A 15041-nucleotide genomic window follows, 5' to 3' on the forward strand; every position below is an offset into this window, starting at 1 on the left:
GTAGTTTCTTGGGGAGGTTGAACTACATTGCAAGGTTCATCTCTCACCTAACAACCACGTGTGAGCCAATTTTCAAATTGCTGAGAAAAGATCAGGCTATCAGGTGGAATGATGATTGTCAAAGGGCGTTCGAGAAGATAAAAGAGTATCTACAGAAACCTCCAATCCTTATACCTCCAGTTCCTGGGAGACCTCTGATAATGTACATGTCAGTGACCGAGAACTCGATGGGGTGTGTATTGGGAAAGCATGACGAGTCTGGTCGAAAAGAGCATGCCATATACTACCTTAGCAAAAAGTTTACCGACTGTGAAATCAAATATTCGCAGCTTGAGAAAACTTGCTGTGCTTTGGCTTGGGCTGCTCGCCGACTGAGGCAGTATATGTTGAACCATACTACCTTGTTGATTTCTAAGATGGATCCAGTGAAATACATATTCGAGAAGCCAGCTCTCGCCGGAAGGGTTGCTCGTTGGCAAATGGTACTGACAGAGTACGATATCTAGTATACATCCCAGAAAGCCATCAAAGGGAGTATTCTGTCGGACTATCTTGCTCAGCAACCGATTGATGATTATGAGCCGATGAAGTTTGATTTTCTAGATGAAGACATCATGTTCCTCAAGATGAAAGACTGTGAAGAGCCAATTGTTGAGGAGGGACCTGATCCAAACGAAAAGTGGACTTTGTTGTTTGATGGGGCTGTCAACGCCAGAGGAAGTGGAATTGGTGCTGTCATTACTACTCCGAAAGGGGCCCACATGCCTTTCACCGCTCGTTTGACTTTTGAGTGCACAAATAATGAAGCTGAGTACGAGGCCTGTATTTTAGGTATTGAGCAAGCCATTGATCTGAGAATCAAGATTCTGGACATCTTCGGAGATTCAGCTCTGGTGATCAATCAAGTGAATGGTGATTGGAATACTCTCCATCCCACTCTGGTCCCTTACAGAGATTACACGAGAAGACTGTTGACTTTCTTCACAACAGTAAAATTGTATCATATACCTCGTGATGAGAACCAGATGGCAGACGCACTTACTACTCTATCCTCCATGGTCAAGGTAATTCGTTGGAACCATGCTCCCAGGATCGATGTGATGCGCCTTGACAGGGCCGCATATGTGTTTGCTGCTGAACTGGTAGTCGACGACAAGCCTTGGTATCACGATATCAAGTGCTTTCTGAAGAATCAAGAGTACCCTGCAGGGGTATCCAACAACGACAAAAAGACTTTGAGAAGATTGGCAGGTAGTTTCTTCTTGAACAAAGACAATGTGCTGTATAAGAGGAACTTCGACATGGTTTTGCTCAGATGCGTGGACAGACACGAAGCGGACATGTTAATGCAGGAAGTTCATGAAGGTTCCTTCGGTACTCATGCCGGCGGACATGCAATGGCTAAGAAATTGTTGAGAGCGGGTTATTATTGGATGACCATGGAATCAGATTGCTTCAAATATGCTCGGAAGTGTCATAAATGCCAGATTTATGCTGATAAGGTGCATGTGTCGCCAAATCCTCTGAATGTGATGACTTCGCCGTGGCCATTCGCTATGTGGGGCATTGACATGATTGGAAAGATTGAGCCGACAGCTTCCAATGGGCATCGCTTCATCCTTGTTGCCATCGACTATTTCACCAAGTGGGTCGAAGCAGCGTCGTTCGCGAATGTCACCAGACATGTGGTTGCCCGTTTCATCAAGAAAGAAATCATTTGTCGCTATGGGATTCCCGAAAGAATCATTACTGATAATGGTTCTAATCTCAACAACAAAATGATGAAGGAGTTGTGTCAGAACTTCAATATTCAGCATCACAATTCTTCCCCTTACCGCCCTAAGATGAACGGCGCTGTTGAGGCGACAAATAAGAACATAAAGAAGATTGTGCATGTCGTATTACACGAAAAAACTGGCGGGAAACAAAAACAACAGAGCCGCCACCGTGCGTTATTTATCCCAAAAGAGGGAAAGGAAACGCTCAGAGTAAACCTGGAAATAACATGGTCTCGCGACAAAAGAGAATGGGATCGGGAGTCGGTTATGCGAAGGGATGGTATTAGCACCCCTACGCATCCGTCGTACTCGACGGGATCCACGCACAAAAGGAAGGAAAATGGTTGCTAAACACTGCTCACACACACACACTGGCTGAAAGAGACACAAGAAAACAGACAAGACCAAAACTGACTCGGCAGGATACCGCATCCTGGGCCTACTTAGTCTATCAGGCATAGACATCAGATTCGAAGTAGTTCGGACCGGGGAAACGACACATGCTCGCTAGGATATCGCATCCTATGCATACGTATCTCCTTGGACGAAGGAGAATCAGAGCATTCGTAGCTCGGCTAACACGCACACAAACAAACACAGGCGAAGGCAAACGTGGAGCCCGAATGCCAATCACTGGACTTACATCGGCATCCAAACCAAAACACACACAAGAAGGCAAACGTGGAGCCCGAATGCCAATCACTGGGCTTACATCAGCATCCGAACCAAACAAACTCACACTGGAACCCGAACGCCACTCGATGGACTTACATCAGCTTCCAAGCACACAACAAGACAAAACAAAGACACAGGCGCCCGGAGAGATTTGCTCATCTCCTGCCTATGTACCTCATCTGGTATGAGGATCAGGGCGACGTAGTTCCCCTACGGAGGGACACAGGACTAGCCTAACCAGATAACAGAGGGAGACACAACTAGGGAGACTACGACTCGAGCCTAGATGTTATCATGCAAAATCATCCCTAAGTTAAGGTTTCTAGCTAACTTGCACAGGAAGCAAGCCTATCCTAAACATGACTTGCACAGGAAGCAAGCCACACCTAACCTAACTTGCACAGGAAGCAAGCCAAACTAAACCTAACTTGCACAGGAAGCAAGCTAAAGCAAACACACAAGCACAAGTAGCACACACTATATGCAAGCAATGGGCTCAATCAAGGTTAGGTTTTAGTCGAGGGGTCATATCAACCTCAACAAACAAACCACTGGAACTGGGTAGTGTTAGCTCTTAACCTTGCCATTGAGGGGCTAAGGTGAAGCAGATGAGAGGATATGAGGGGTGTGCCTCATTGCTCTTATCCCTGGTCAGGGAGAGCATTTGAATATCAGAAGGTGTGGGAGTTCAGAAAGTAGGAACTCTCTCCACAAATTAGACTCTATAGATCTTGGGTTTTTACTCACTATGCATCAACACAAGTAGTGTGAGCAAGGTGAGTGACACACAGAATAGTAGGAGATAGGTTGCATATCTCTTGGATTCTACCAATTGCCTCTTCACTTGGGAGGTCTTTGAATATATACAAGGACAAATGTAAACAGTCACAAACATTGCATCTTAAGGAGGACTTCAGACAGTTGCCTGGCCAAGTAACAGGCCAGGTCTTCCAGACTACATGAAGATAAGAAATTATACCTCAATGCAAATTGCTATTAAGCAAAGCACAGCAAAGTTCTTAAAGAACTTTAAGCAACTAAAGGTACCTGAAACCAGTCAGACAACATCAGTATACAATTCAAAGTTAAATCAAAATGAGATAAAGATCAACAGTCAACACAGTCAGTTAAATGTGCAATGCACAAGGCTCAAAGCATGTGAGCCAAGCAACCTACAAAACAAACAAGTTAGTCATGATAATCAATCAAGCTCAATCAATTTGTATTGATCTCTTTGGGTATTTGTTGCATAACCTGAAACAACAAACTTAAACATGAGCAACATGACCACTAGGACAAGCCTAGGGTCAAAAAGAGATAAGAAAGTCAAAACAGCAAGTGACAAGTGTCCAAAATCAAGTTCAAACAATCAAGAAACAAACCCAATTGGTTTCACAATCATATCATTCATCATCATCATTTCATAAGCAAATTAGGTCAAAGCATGGCATATAGAAGCTCAAAGAAGTCAACAGAATGATGCAACTCAAATCCAATCACAAACAATTCAAAAAATTCTCAAATAATTCATGATCAAACATCATCCAAAACATGATAAGCATACCAAATTTCAGATCATTTGGGTCAAGGGAAGTAGGTCAATGAAAATCAGAAAGGCAAGGCAAGTTCAAACATGCTCAAAGAAGTCAACCAAACATGCACCAACTTCAATAAATCATAAATCAGTGACAACATATGAGAAATGAATGGGACTAAAACCATGATAAACCTTAAGATGTCTACTAATCACATGTCAAATTTCATGTCCATCCAATTAAGTATGATAATTTCACAAATCATATGGCATCATGTGTCACAAAAGTCAACATTTTGGTCAAACAGGGGAGAAATTATCAAACAATTAGGAAATGCCACCAATAATTCCAGAAAAAGTCACATGTGAACTAGACATCCATAAGTACATTAATGCAAAAAGTCAAACCAATTTGAGTTCAAGAAGCATGGTAATTAAAATCATGAAGTTGCACATCAATGGTGTGACACAAATTGTCACACCCCTATTCAAAAAATCATAACTCCACAACCAGCAATGATAAATTCACAAACTCTACACCAAAATCACCATTAATGTGTCTAGTTTAAGCACAAAAAATTTGGGAAGCATTGGATAAAGTATCATCATTTCACAATTGATTTGGTAAGACATACATAAAATGGACACATATGACAAACCCTAGCACAATTAAAAATTCACACATGCAAAAAATCTGGAAAAATCATGATAAAAAACTAGAGATCAAGAGGATCAATCCACAAAAAATCCCACCAAAATTGGATAAGAAATGATCAACTTATGAATTTTTAAAGATTGGCCATGCAAATGAAATAAAAATTGAAATGATAATGATTTAAATAAAATAATTAAAACGAGAATGGTAATTGTGTAAATATTTGGTCCCTTAAGTGAAACGCTGCGTTTCACTTAAGGGAATGCTGCATGCTGATTGGTCATGGCCAATGAAACAGTATTTTCCATGCAAAACGAAACTCAAAACAAACCAAAACACGATTAACAGGATTTTGGGCAAGGGATCTAGGGTTTCTTCAAGCTACAGTGCGTATTCAACATGATGAAGAACAAACTTCCCAGATTTTGGAATCAAACCAGCAAACAACATACAATCCAAATCTAACCATGGTTTTGATCAAATCGAGCTAAACAGTATGAAACAAACACAAACATATTTGACAACACAACTTAAAATCAATGTAACTCTCAAAATACTCAACCATTTTACACGATTCAAAGTTTAAAATGATCAGCAAGGCAAGGTCTATAAGAAGCATAGCATGATTTTAAGAATAATGAGATTCGAAAACTTACTTGATTTGGAAGGCAGTGGTGATTCAGTGATGATTTGGCTATGATGTGTAGAAACAGATGCACTATGTTGTTGGTATTGATGAATGGTCGAAGAACTTTAGCTCAGCAATGTTGATTCTAGCTCAAAACCAAATCTGCCATGGAAATGCTTTGATGTAACAGTGGCTGTACCCTTGCTTACAGTTGTGATTTGTGGCTTGAAAAGGCTCAGAAATGATGGCAAGTGATGAAACAAACCAACCAAGCTCGAGGCCTTTGGATTTTTTTCAGCAGAAATTCAAATGAAGAAATTGAGAGTTTTGAGAGCAAGAGAATTTTTGATTTGTTTAGAGTATTGTGGCTAGGGTTTTCTCAGCAGAAAAATGACATATATACTCTATTTAGTGTTTGTAAGCTTGGTTAATTGAAGTGGTAATTGGAAATGGCTTAATTAAGTGTGTTTTGACCAATTTGCTAAAATCCATTCAAGTTGCATGGGGGTGCATGTACATGCACGAAATTGGGCTTTGGGCAAACTCTAAATGTCATTTCTGAACTTTGGCAAGTGGTAGAATGTGTAGCAAATAGCTATTTTGAAAGTCAACTTTTTCACCTCACTTAATTAATTCAAGTCACTTAAAAAATGTCATTTTTCTTGGAAGATTTTTGGTGAATTGTGATGAAATATTTGGATAGAGCACATCAAATAGGACTTGTAGCAAAAAACCCCACCCAATTTGGCCAAATGGTTTGGAAGATATGCCACTTTGAAGTTCAAAAAATCTTGAGAATGATTTGATCATAACTTGCCAACCATACATGAGAAATGAGTGTTCTTGGACTTTTTGAAAATGAGAGAACAATATCTTCAACTTTCATGTTGGGCAAAAATTCATTTGAAGCTTGTATGATGAAGTAAGTTTGAGGATCAAGACTTTCCATTTTTGGCAAATTCCAATTACAGGTCAACTTTCTATTTTTGGAAATTTCTTGTCTGAATTCAAATTCTTCAATCTTGACCTTTGAAATGTTGAATGAGACTTGTATGGACATGAATGAACCCTTTCAAACCATTTCCCACCTTGAAATCCATAAAATCAGGCACAGTTAACCATAGTTGACCATAGTTGACTTTCTAGGGTTTCTGGTAGACTGAACACTGACTGATGACTTCTGAGCATCCAATACTTGACCAAATCACTTCCAAAGGACCCCTAGGTCATGTGAACATGTTGGACCAACCCTAGGGCCTTGTCTCAATGAAAACTGTACTTGCTTGCTTGATTGACTAATCTCCTGACCAGTTTGACCTAATTCTTCTGAATGGCTTGCACTTGGGCAAAGGGACAATGCAATGTTATGCAGTGGACTATGTTAATGTTATGACCTAATATGAGAATGTATGTACAAAAGGTAGGTGCAAATTTTGAGGTGCTACAGTGCAGAAGATGGTCGTCACGTACAGAGATTGGCATGAGATGCTACCCTTCACCTTGCATGGGTACCGTACTTCAGTACGTACGTCGATTGGGGCAACCCCTTACTCCCTGGTGTATGGTATGGAAGCAATCCTACCTGTTGAAGTGGAGATTCCTTCTCTAAGAGTCCTATTGGATGTCAAGTTAGACGAAGCCGAATGGATTCGGACAAGGTTCAATGAGTTGAGTCTTATCGAAGAGAAGCGAATGGCAGCCATTTGTCATGGGCAATTGTATCAGAGTCGGATGAAGAGAGCCTTTGATCAAAAAGTGCGTCCTCGTTATTTCCAAGTCGGAGATTTAGTGTTGAAAAGGATCCTTCCTCCTCAGACAGATCACAGGGGCAAGTGGACTCCCAACTATGATGGACCGTATATTGTCACCAAGGTTTTTGATGGTGGGGCCTTAATGCTTGCAACTATGGATGGTGAAAACTTCACTTCCCCTGTGAACTCAGACGCAGTTAAAAAATACTTCGCATAAAATAGACCCGCTGGACAGTAAAAAGAATAGTCCAGGCAAAAATGGGCATCCCGACGAACCAAGAAAATGAAAAGGTTCGGGCAAAAATTAGGGATTAAAAATGAAAAGATCGTACACCCGGTAAGTTGAAAACCTGAAAAGGCAACTTAGGCAAAAATGGGTATCCCGGTGGATTGAAAACCCGAAAAGGGCGATCCAGGCAAAAGTTAGGGATTAAGCGAACGACTGCATTCTGAGTTAGTTCTGAATCTCATCTCATGTCGATGACTGTAAATTTTCGAAAGGTAGGAAACAGTCCAATCACCTTTTCAGAAGGCTGATCATCTGGAGGATCTTGAAGACGGGCAAGTCATAGCAGAATTGGAACCCGATAGAAATCCATTTCACATTGCCATTAGATTAATTTCTGTTTTTATCTTTTGTGCGATTACCTCTTTCCAGGGATTGCTTCCTGATGTAAACGCCTATTCAGAGGCCATTCAATCAATAAAATCATGTTATTCAGTATATCTCTGTTTTCATTTTCATTTTACTGTTTTGTTTGCAAAAATGACATCCGAATTTTTGATAAACATTGCATCATGACACATAAGGGCTTTACAGGTACATGCTTAATAAACATTTAAAATTGCTGTAAATTTTAAGTGCTTTGGATCGTCTATTCAGAACAGATCCCCTCGGGGCATTTCCTTAAAATCCCCTGCAGATGATCGTGAATATCTTCCCTAGTGAAGTCGCCAACAGACGAATCCGGTGTCTTATCCCTGCAGAGCTGATCAGAGTGTTGGATTCTTCAATCCCCAGCAGGTTCTCACCATTGTACTTCCCCAAGCGTTTGTGTAACACCTCAAAATTTTCCCTCCTCTCTTGGGACTAGCTTAACATATTGCATATCATTTTTTATGTCATTAGGCATTGCATATTGCATATCATGTGGTTACATTGTGCAAGTCATCCTCCTAAGTCTTGATCAGAAGATGGTGAGGTTATGTGCAAGCTAGGGTTTCATCGGACTGGTCATTGATCATCTGAGGATGTGAAGGTCCAAATTAGGGTTTTGTGGTTCTCAAGGAGATTGGTCTTCATCTTGGTGGGATTGAAATGATTCATCATCATCAGCATGGTTTGTCATCATCAAGTGTTGGAGCATAGTCCTTGAGATTAGGGTTTTGACCACTAGTCAACCCTAATCAGTTGCATTTGGCCAATCAGGGCATGGCAAGGAGATGGGGTCTACAATGGATATGGGGATCATTTCATGATTGTATTGAGCTTATGAAGGCTAGGGTTTCATCCTTGAGCCATTTCATCAGAAGATTGGGGCTCAGATTGATCAGTGCATTGCCAAATTCATCTATCAGTTGAAAAAGTCAACTGTGGTTAACTGTGCTTGATTTTATGGATTTGGAGGGAATAGAGTTGGATACACTTCATTCATGTTGAAACAAGTTTCATTTGACATGTCAAAGCTCAAGAATGGAGAAAATAAAGTCAGGACAAAAGTTGCCAAAAATGGAAAGTGACTTGTAATGGAAGTTTCCAAAAATGGAAAGTTTTTTATCACAAAATTACATGTCCAAAAAAGCTTCAAATGAAAATTTGTTCAACATGAAAGTTGTAGATCTTGGTCTCACCTTTCCAGAAAGTCCAAGAACTTGAAATTCTCATGTATGGTTGGCAAGTTATGGTCCATTCATTTTCCAAAAAGGCCTATAATCAAAGTGGCATAACTTTCACATGGAATGTCCAAAATGAATGATCTTTTTATGAGCAAACCCCATTTCACATGTACTTTCATGGTGCATAATCAAAATTCATCAAGAATGATCAATGCAAAAGGTCAATTTTCAAGTGCACTAATTAAAATCCAAGGGCAAAATGGTCCAAGTTGAGAAATACATGGAATTTTGGAATGAGGATTTTTGCAACACATCGCAAATGCCAAATAGAAGTTGTTTGAGCTGTCATGAGCTGTCATGGTTCAATATTTGGCAAGGGCATTTTGGAACTTGCACTTAAGTTTCATATTATGCTAATCACATGAGTTTTTGCTAATTGGTGATTAAGAAAGTGATTAAGCTGGAGTATAAAAGTTTAATCATAACTGAATTGCAAATGATAATCACAATTTTCAAGAGCTGTAACTAACTTTCCCTCAAAATCCACAAAAATTCTTCAATCTTCATCAAACTTTTTTGATCCAAACTCCACCAATTCTCAATCATTTTTGCTGATTCTTCTTGATTCGTGCTCCACATACATTGCTCTACAACTGTTTTGGTGAATTGAAGGAAGAAGCTTCAGATTCGAGGACTGTTCATCATGAGCTCATCAATGGCATTTCGAGATTTCTTCCAATTGAAGCAACATTGAGCTAGCCTAATCACTCTATTCACCTTCCCTATCAGTGTGCTACATCTCTTTTGGCTTTTTACATCCAGAAACCTCCAAATCGAGCACTGCCATAATCCAAGGTGCAAATTCGAATTTCTCTTTTCTTAAATTGTTAGGTGGTTTTTGTAGTTCATTCATCATAGATCAACATGATATGCTTGGTTTTGGATTTGGTTAGCTATTGAATGAGTTATTTCGATTTGAAGTTTGATGTGCTTAACTTTAATTGATCGATCCCTTCGCTACAGTAGGAATTAGGAAATTTGAGTTACATATTCATGATCCTTGTTAGAATACGGTTCTTTTGGTATATCGTTTGCCAATTTTTGTGGAAGTTTGATGTTCTTCAAAAATCTGGAAAATGAAGGTGTTCTTGAGGATGAACACGGTGAATAGTATGTTTTGATCCGATTTTGCCTTTGCCTTGTTTCAAAAACGTGTTTGGCGCCACCGGCAACCAATCAGGAAGCGCCTTCGCTACTAAACCATACGACGCCGTTTTGGCGTTTGTTCCAGAAATTGCAAAAATGCCACTGGCGCATTAAATAAATTATTATTTCATTTCTTTTTCTTTTGGTTATTTCATTTTTGTTACATGAACTTACAAAATTCATATCTCACACATTTTTCATCCAAATTGAGTGAGACTTTTTGCATTATTTTCATGATGATGTGTAGAATTTAATGGTTATTTTTGTGGATTTTTTGCATGTGTGGAAAAATAATTGGCCTAGGGTTTGTGGAATGTGTCATATTTATGTATGTCTTGCCAAAACCTTCATGAAATAGTGATGCTTGCAAATAAATGGATGAAAATTTTTGTGCTTGTTCTGGACTCCTTGCTGGTTATTTTGATGTATAGTTTGTGAATTTTGGATCTCTGGTTTGGTAGATATGATGTGTGCAAGTTGAGTGTGACAATTTGTGTCACACTAGGTTAGGTCAATTTCATGAATTTATTTGACATGCCTATGCTTTTCCAATTGATCTCAAATTTTGCATGTTGTGTCTTGTATATGTCTAGTTTCACCATGATTTTTTGTATGAATTGTTGATTCATTTTCCATTTAATTGAGATTTTTGATTGCTGTTTAGCATTTTTAGGGCTTTATTTGAGTGTTTGTCTTCCAAGTCTTGTGAAATGCTCATACCATATCATATGAATGTGAAATTTGATGGAGCGATTCATAACATATTTAGATGTAGTTTGGCTTTGTTCCCATTCATTTCTTAATTGTTTTCACTGTTTGGAATTTGATTGAAGTTGATGCTCATTTTGCTACCATGTGTTAACTTGTTTGGATTTCTGCTGACTTCATGATTTTATTTGCCTGGCCTAGAGATGTTTGATTGAGCTAATTTTTTGTGTGGATGAATATTGATATGTCAAGATTACATGTGAATTTTGCTGGATTTATTGGTTGCATTTTCTAATTGATTGATAATTTTCTTCTCTGTGTGCTCATTTGGTAACCTTGTGTGACACATGTTGGCATTTTGCTTGTGAAATTCTCATATGGTATTGGATGAAGATGAAATTTGACATGTGCATTCTAGACACATTATAGGACATCATGGTTTTGATCCCATTCATTTCTTAATTGTTGTCACTGTTTTATGATTTTTTGAAGTGAATGCTTGTATGGATGCCTTGAATTGGCTTGTATAAATGTGTCTGAACTTCTTGAATTTCATTGGCCTACTTTCTTTTGTCCAATTGAGCTGAAAATTGACATGCTATACATTGAATGTGTCCTGTTAAGGTGTGAATTTTTGTGGAATTAATTGAATTGTTTTGGTATGCTTTTGATTGAGATAGTTCTGTTTGGTCTTTTGAAGTTGCAAATTACATGTTGGATGCTATTTTGTGCATGAAATGATAATGGTGATTGATATGAGCATGGGACCAATTGCATTTGCTTTTAATTTGTTTGAATGTGATTTTGGTTGGTTTGCACTTGCTGTTTTGATTTTTTTATCCCTTTTGGACCCTAGGCTTGGCCTAGTGGTCTAGTTTCTCACATTTGGTTTGGATTTTCAGGTTGAAATGCAGAAGGCTTAAGGGAAAAAGTGCAAGTTGATTAAATTGAGATTGTTTGATGTTGTAAACTAACATTGATTTTGTGTTGTAGGGTTTGATGCTTGAGCTTGAGCTCATGGCTTGCACTTGTGTGCATTAACTTGTGTTGTCTGTATAGATTGACTTTTGCTGTTTATTGTTGGTTTGTCTGAGTACTGATGATACTTGATTGATTTCAGGTACATTTAGTCGCTTACAGTTCTTTAAGAACTTGCTTGCTGCTGCTTGGTTTTATAAACCAGTTAAGGTAGACTCTCTTGTCTTCATGTAGTCTGGAAGACCTGGCTTGTTATTTAGCCAGGCAACTGTCTGAAGTCCTCCTTAAGAGGCGATGTTTGTGATTGTTTACTTTTGTGCCAAGCAGGTAAAGACCTCTATGAGGCAATTGGCGGAACCCAAGGGATATGCAATCTATCCCCCGCTATTCTGTTGAGTCGTCCCTCTGCTCACACCACTGTGTTGATGCATTGGGACACAAACCTAAGATCTTGTACTTTGCACAATCGAGTCAGAGTCTTGAGCGTAGAAGGGTCCCTCCATTCTGGACCCACGCTCCTTTGTCTGAAGCTCTCCCTGATCAGGGATAAGAGCTGTGAAGTCAAATCTTCACTCACCTCTCATCAGCTTCACCTTAGCCTCTCAATGGCAAGGTTAAGAGCTAACTCTACCTCTGTACAGATGACTTGCTTCGGCAGTCGAACCCTTTGTTTGAGCCTCACTTCTGACTGGATATAGTGTGTGCTATGTGAAATGTTTGTTTTATTTTGATTGATGCTTGCATGCTTGCTTTCTTCCTGGATAGGATTAGCTTGCTGTTGCGCAAGTAGGTAGAAACCACAACATAGGGCAATGATGCATGATAACACTAGGCTCGAGTACAGCTCCCTGGTAGTGTGTCTCCCCTTGGTTTCTGGCTAGAATTTCTTTCCCTTTCAGGGGAACTACATCGCCCTGATCCTCGTTCCAGACGAGGTATGTAGGCAGGAGACCGTGCGAGGTCTCTCCGGGTACTTTTCTTTCTTTTTGTATGTGTGCTTGACAGTTATAGGCTCGAGTTCCCGACTCCCTATTAACTTGTTGGTTGTTGTGTGCTTGGAAGCTGATGTAAGTCCATCGAGTGGCATTCGGGTTCCAGTGTGCGTGTGTTTTGGTTCGGATGCCGATGTAAGTCCAGTGATTGGCTTTCGGGCTCCACGTTTGCCTTCGTGTGTGCATTTTGGTTCGGATGCTGATGTAAGTCCAGTGATTGGCATTCAGGCTCCATGTTTGCCTGTGTTTGTGTTTGCTTGTTTGGCGTGCGTGAGCCGAACTACGGCAGCTCTGATTCTAGTTCCAGACGAGATACGTAGGCATAGGATGCGATGTCCTATCGAGCTCTCTTCCTCTTAACCCCACCTGTGTTGTCTTAGCGTGTGTGTATGATGTTTGTCTGTTTATTTTAGCAACCTATTTTTTCTTAGAACGTGGATCCCGTCGAGTACGACGGACGTGAGGGGTGTTAATACCTTCCCCTTGCGTAACCGACTCCCGTACCCTTTCTCTTTGGTCGCGAGACCATGTCTTTTCCAGGTTTCTCTGAGCGTTTCCTTTCCCTATTTTGGGATAAATAACGCGCAGTGGCGGCTCTGTGTTGTGTTTTGTTTCAGCCCGCCGGTTGTTTTTTCGCGGATGCGACAGCTGGCGACTCTGCTGGGGAAATACAAGATATTGACCTGTGCTGGTCCATCTTCCCTAAGCGAGTCTTTCCTAGCGTTCTAGGATAGTTTAGGTTGCTTGTTTTGCTTTATTTATTGCATTTATTATTCTGACTGTGTATATATTTGCATAAATCTTTGCATGCGTCATACTGTCATGTTGCCGTCCTCTGTGCAGGTGGTTCCGTTGTTTTGGGGAGGGTGTTCTGAGTGGGGCTAAACCCCAGGCCCGAGTATACACCTAGGATTAGTGTGGTCTCATGTTGCCTCCTTCATGTTAGGTCAACATGTGCCTGGCAACGTGATGTACCACAAGCCGGACGAGGTTCATTTGACAGTGCTTGCCTCTGTGGAGTATCCACTTTGGTTGAGTTACTTCATTTGAGCTGTTGACTCTGGTGACCGATCATTTCCCAGATCTTTGGTTTAGACGATCTTAAGGGAGCTACAATGGCACACCCGAAAGGGCAAACCCATTGAGTATCTCCGCCCGATTGTCGAGACTACGATCCGCCTTAGGATAACCTGTTTAGAATTTACCTGTGAGGGGAGGGTGATTCTTTCAGATGCATGTTCAGATGGTGACTCAGATGGTGACTTTTGGTTCCGTTGATCAGAGTCTTATTTACAAGTCGGATTTCTGGCCGTTTATTGCTGTGATGCCGGAGTGCTGTCCGTGATATTTATCAGTGGGGATCCGTTTATTTCAGGATTCCCCGGGCCGATTTAGATGATTGTTGGTATCTGTTCAGAGATGGTTTGATGATGATGATGATGTATCTGTCTTCCGTTTATTTCGGAACCCTTGAGGCGGATTTGTGGTTATATTCTCCTTCAGATGGTTGTGATCAGTTCAGAGATCCGGGCTGTGGTTCAGAGCAGTTGATGATCAGATGACTTGGAGGATGGCCCATTGCATTCATTCATCTGCATCATTCTCATTTTGCATTCATCTGCACCAAACCTACGTCTAGCCATATGGGGAGTATTATGGATTGAGAATCTGGTTGAGAGACATCTGGATGTCAAAATGTTATTGGTGAAATATTATCTGTCTCGATGAAACCAGAATCAAAGGACGGAATGTTCCTCATATGAATAGACGTTGCATTCATGCATATTAACCTGTTTGCTGTTTTGTAGGGGGTCAGGTTCTAACATGCTTGACTGTTTCAGGAACCATTGCTCGTGCTCGTAGAATTGTACCTTTGCACTCAACCCGTCCTCACAGATACTTCAACAGACGCAATACTCCCAGACTAATGGATCTCCCAAACACAGATATCCTTGAGCTGAAGGACAAGATGACTGAGCTGATCAACATCATGCAGGGTTTTGCAGTTGGTCAGAAGGCTCTGGCTGATAAAGTTGAAAAGCTCGAACGGGCTTCAGCTGCTAACAGTGTTGTTAACCTGGATGGTGTCTCCAACCAGGGGCTGGGTGGTTCTCGAGAAGGTGGAAAAAGAGCAACTGGGGGTTTGGTGAATGATAATGCTGGTGGTTTTGGCACTGCTACAGGGGGTCAACCTGGTCTGATGGGTCCTAATCTGAAGGATAGCCTGTTTCCTCCATTCTTTGGGGTTGATGATGACAGAGAGGAAGACAGGGAGGCTGATCAGTTTTCTATGCACAACG

The sequence above is a fragment of the Lathyrus oleraceus genome, chromosome 4, assembly GCF_024323335.1.
Source record: "Lathyrus oleraceus cultivar Zhongwan6 chromosome 4, CAAS_Psat_ZW6_1.0, whole genome shotgun sequence".
In the NCBI taxonomy this organism is placed as follows: domain Eukaryota; kingdom Viridiplantae; phylum Streptophyta; class Magnoliopsida; order Fabales; family Fabaceae; genus Lathyrus; species Lathyrus oleraceus.